The sequence below is a fragment of the Botrytis fragariae genome, assembly GCF_013461495.1.
Source record: "Botrytis fragariae strain BVB16 chromosome Unknown tig00000795, whole genome shotgun sequence".
In the NCBI taxonomy this organism is placed as follows: Eukaryota; Fungi; Ascomycota; class Leotiomycetes; order Helotiales; family Sclerotiniaceae; genus Botrytis; species Botrytis fragariae.
Genome location: NW_023501011.1, coordinates 2,064,808 through 2,070,464, shown reverse-complemented (window position 1 = coordinate 2,070,464; position 5,657 = coordinate 2,064,808).

Below are 5,657 nucleotides of genomic sequence, written 5' to 3'. Positions count from 1 at the left end.
ATCTTCGAGGCTAGTATGTCTTGGACCTCGAATTCAGCGTCTGCTGCGACTACGATTGGAGGTGGGGGGTCGACTTTTTGACCAGGCACAGGATTGTCGGGTGCTTTTCGAAGCTTGTCTGGAGAGAAGACTTTGTGCACTTTCATGCTGTCGGGCAGGTCAAGGCGATAAGAATGGCCCTCTTTGGAAAGAATGGTGTAAGGACCGGCCATCTGCAGATCGAGCTTTCGGCTAGGTCTCTCAGTGGCAAAGTTTTTTGTAGTAACGAAGACTTTGTCGCCAACCTCGAAATTGATAGCTCGTCTGTGCTTGTCGATGTCCCTTCTTTTTTTGTCTTGGGACTTGAGGATAATTTCTTTGGCTACTTCCCAGGCTTTGTGCATCCTAGATGCAAAAGCTTGCGCTTCTTCTTGAGAAAGTTTCTCTTGAACCGTAGAAGCGGCGAGGGACCTATCCCAATCAAAAGAGGTGACAGGTCCGTACCCATTCTGAAGCTCGAAGGGGGACATTCCCAGACTTTCGTGCGGAAGGTGAGCTGGGCATAATCCATGATACACAAGAGCTCTGACCAGTTGTCCTGGTAGTAATTGATGTAAGGACGTAGGCGCTGGTCTAGATACTGATTCATGATCTCCGTTTGACCATCTGTTTGAGGGTGGTATGCTGTGGAAAGTTTCAACTTGACGCCCAAGATCCGGGTGAATTCTTTCCAAAAAAGAGATATGAATTGGGGGCCTCTATCGGAGGTTATGGTCTTTGGAGCACCTTTCCATCGATAGATGTTGTTTAAATACATCATTGCCATATCCCTGGCGTTGGTAGTCTTATAGCATGGTATGGAGATGGACTGTTTCGATAATTATCTACTACCACAAAGACATTGTTGTAACCAAACTTGTCAATAGGAAATGTTTTGAAATCCATGGATACGTCTGCCCAGGGTCTTGAGGGTACAGGCAATGGTTGTAGAAATCCTGGCGTCTTATCTCTGGGAGTATGGAAGTTATGACAGGTGGTACAGTTGTCGACATACTGGTCAATGAATTCTGACATACCCTTCCAGAAATATCTTTTCCTAAGGATCAGCTTGGTCTTAGTTTTTCCAGGATGTGCTGAAGAGATTTGAGTGTGGGCTTCTTCTATGAGACTAGTACGCAGATGGTCTACATCGGGAACAACAAGACGGTCTTTGTGTAGGACGAGACCGTTTCTCATAGAGTATCCTTTCTTCAAGCGGGTTGCCAAATCACGTTCTGCTTGTAGAGAAGGGTGGTTTCGGTTGACTGTCAGAATTTTGTCTATCAAATCCATGTCTTCGGCATCGATAGCTAACAATTCTGACACCTCCTCCCCCTCCGTGCTGAGTTCATCGACAATCCTTTTATCGAGAACTGTGTCTGGCAGGAGGGTTTGAGTGCGTTGTTCCGATCGTTTAAGATCTTGATCTGCAGTATCTTGTTCTCTGCGACTCAAGGCGTCCGCAGCAGCATTGCTAACCCCTGACCGATACGCAATCTCGAACCAGAAATTCGATAGGGTTTCAGCCCATCCCGCTTGTCTCTGATTCAAAGTCCTTTTTGTCATGAAGTATTCTAGTGCCTTGTGGTCGGTGTAAACTTTAATGCAATGGGGCGAAGCGGTACATTCAGCACGCCATGTCTTGAATGCTTTCACAATGGCAAGCATTTCTTTGTCAAAGATAGCGTAGTTCATCTCGGCCGGAAGCATAGTCTTGGTGAAGAAGGCCACAGGGTGCCATTGGCTGTCTTCTTGAAGCTGGAGAGGACTCCACCGACCACTCCATCAGAGGCATCAGTTTCGATCATGGTCTGCTTCTCAGCGCAATAGTGTCTCAGCACAGGGGCATCCATCAGACGTCTTTTCAATTCCTCGAAACTAGCATTGCAGTTATCATCCCATAAAAACTTGACGTCCTTTTTTGTCAACTGAACGAGAGGTTTGGCAATCCTACCGAAATCTTGAATGAACCGACGGTAGAAGTTGCAGAACCCGAGGAAGGACTGCACCCCTCGGACATTGGTTGGTGGCTTCCATTCTCTAATGACCTCAACCTTTTCAGGGTCGACTTCTACACCGTTGATACTGATAATGAAACCTAGGTATTTGGTCCTGGTGACTCCAAATTCGCACTTATTTATATCAGCCTGAAGGCCAGCTTTTCGTAAGCGATCGAGGACTTGAATGACGTGTCGCTCATGTTCTTCTTCGTTCTCCGAGTAAATGAGGATGTCGTCTAAGTAAGCGGTACAAGTAACATCGAGGAGATCGAACAGGACGTCATTCATATATCTTTGATAAGTGGCCGGACCATTTGTCAAACCGAACGGTAAGACTTTACACTTGTATGTTCCGTATCGTGTGCGAAATGTAGTAAGATCTTCGGAATCAGGGTGCATTCGGATTCGATGAAAAGCTTGGCGGATATCGAGTTTGGTGAAGATTTTAGCTTTAGAGATACGAGCTAATGTCTCGTCAATAAGTGGTAAAGGGTATTCGTCTCTTTTGGTGATAGCGTTGAGACGTCGGTAATCTATACAGAATCGTAGCCCTCCATCAGGCTTCGCTACGAATAGAACTGGCGCAGCGAATGGAGAGGAACTGGCTTCTATGAAACCTTTTTTTAAGTTATCCATAATGTATTCTTTAACAACTAAGAGTTCTTCAGTCGACATATTATAGATTGGACTTGTTTTTAAGATTGTATCTTTTGGTATTTCAATACGGTGATCGTAGGAAGTGTGTTCAGGCAGCTCATTAGACCTGGTTTTGGAGAAGACATCAATCCAGTCATGGTAGACAGTGGGAATCCGAGAACGGAGTTCTTCGAATTCGGCAGGTTCCATATTTCCTATGCGATCTTTAAGAATGCTATCGACTTCATGTATGCTAGTGCCAAAAACCGTATTATCGCGACGACGAGTATATATTTTAAAAGCTTCGGCAGTGATAGCGGTGATGTCCATTGAGTTATGTAGAGGAGATTCAAAAGGATCGGAGTTGGTAAGAATATGGTTGAGGATAGCAGTCTTGGTGCCTGCGGAGGGGACCAAGATGTCCTTTTTGGTGCCCTCGGAGGGGACCAAAGTGTCGGTTTTGGTGCCCTCGGAGGGGACCGAAATTTCTTCATTCTTATATTGTTCGATCAATCTTTCCATCTTCCTAAGATTGTCTCTAATATCCCAGTTGTGTCGATTAGTGAACTTGGCTCGGGGTATGAAAGAGAGGTCAATGGAATTGATATCGAAGAATTGATCTCTTCGATCGGCGTCCGCTTGATGCTCTTCATGGCCACAGACTTCGAGGTTTCTCAGAGAATTGCGAGGGACATTGATTCCACCAGAGAAACTGGGTATAGCTGGCAGGTTGGCAGGCCAGATAAGGGTGTGGTTGTAGGATCGAGGGATAATATCGTGAGATCGAAGCCATCCATTGCCCAGGATTACGTCTCTTTTCATATCAATCAGTAAGAATGGTGCTTGGATAAAAGTTCTACCGTCTAGTCGTAGGGTTAGACGTATAGCTTGAGTGACAGAGGCCCCCGGCCGTCCGTCGTAGCCTTGAACGTCAATATGGCGGTCCAAGGTAAGTATGGGGGTGCTCGTGCGTTTGGAGATTTGTCGTGCAAACCGAGCGTTGATAAGAAGATAGGCGCTAGCGCCGGTATCCGTCAGTGCGTGGCAACGGACTTGGAAGCCGTGGGTTCGTAGGTAGCAAGTGACAGCAAAGCTGTCACCTCCCATGAGGCTCCTAAGATCAATATTCTTCGTATATTGAAATCCTTGGTGGGAGACTTTGCCAAGGATTAGTCTTTTCCCGATTCGCATGAATCGGTGTCGGAGATTGGATCCACTTCTGATTGGTCCAGATTAGTGGAGGCGTCTTCTTGCATCTCATCAATTTCTTGGATCTTCATTGGGCACTTGTGATCTTTACTCCAATTAGGAGCGCCGCACGTGAAGCACTTTCCTGGGGTTTCAGGGGGATGAGATTTCCGATTGGGTAAAACTCCGGGAATTGCAGAACTCTCTCTAGTGGGCCCGATAAGAGCGGATTTTTCTCGGCTTGGCGCCCCACCGGATCGTGAAGAATTTGAAGGTAATCTTTCTGAGTGTCGGGATGTCTGCTTTAACATTGTCGAGCTCTTTAGGTAGCTGGCGCGCATTCTCGCATCTACATTGGTTAGGTGAGAAACGTATTTTTGAAAATCGGGGTAGCTATCCATAGTAGCAATGGTTGCATTCTTCAATGATAGGGATATCTTCGCAGCTAGTTCTCTACGGAGGTTTTCCTCTGGTTGATCCGATTCCGCAGCTAACTCTAGGAATTGGGTATAGAATTGATGGAATGTGTTGCTGCCCATTCTCAAAGCTCGAAACTCCTCAATGGCTAATTCCAACCGGTTAGAGACTAAATATATGCCTTCGAGGTAGTCTAAAGGTTCTGTAGACGTTTTGAAGTCTTTGCGCATCATTTTGGGCTTAAGGTGTCTCTGAGCTTCCCCTGTAGTCCACCGGAAGATAGCTCTTACTTTGGCGCCTTCGTCCGGGTAATGATCGGCATTGTCAAGGAGTTTTCCTTCAACAAGCAATCTCCATGCTTCGAATGTAGGGTTAATCCCATCATTCAGGGGTTCCGGGTCTTTCACCCTAGCACTCAACCTCGTTCTGGAAGCAAGGGAGGCTACGGAGCCGTCACGTATCTCGACTGAAGGAAAAATTCCTGCAGGATTTTCGGAGGCATTCCTGTGCTGTAGATGGGGTTCCAATGGGTTCGACACCGTGGCCCGTCCAACTGCTCTTGAGCGATGGCGGCTTCTGCTGCGCGTTCCTTGTTCCAATAGCTGTTCCGAAAGTAGCTCTTGAAGCCTGGCCATTACTGTTGTGTTGGCACTGAGGAGATTCAAGAGGTCCTGTCTCGACAAGTCTGAAAGAGGAGGGTCGGGTTGATTGGGTTCCATCTCTTCGTTTCCTTCGTACGGCGCATTTCCCGTGCCAGCTTCCTGTTCTTGCTGAAGCTGTTGTTCTGGATCATGGCTTTCGTCATGTTGTTGGCGTGTTGGTATCCGACGGGGAGGCATCGTTGGCTGGTAACGGTTGAATAATATTGTTTAAGTAGGTCGTTAGTTCAGTGACCCCAGGGGAGTATAACTAGCTAGATATTGTGGCCTTCTCAGGGGATATTCTGTCCTTCTCAGGGGTGTTAAGAGTTTGTTATAATGTGACGGCAACGGAGTCAAGTCATAGTGATAGGATGAATCAATTATCGTAACTAGAGAATAACAAACTACTGTACAAAGAATGAACCTGTAAGAGGCTTTTATAGGCCTGGAGGGGACCAGGAGGGGACCAAGAGGGGACCAAGACGAAGCGAGATTTGCCCTGCCAGGTGGGGCAAATGGATGACTAATCTAGGCCTGAGGCCGGATCGTCACATTAATAAGGAATACTTATTTCATTGAAATTAGATTGTTTCTTTATAATAAAATAAACTCTTCCCAAATATTATTTTTGACCAATAAATCTACTTTTTTTTGAATTATAGTTTACTAGTTTTTCACATACTTTTTGTTTACCATTACTTCTTTATATGTATTTGGTATTTTGATCCCAAGTATTTCCATTACTAATAAAACAATC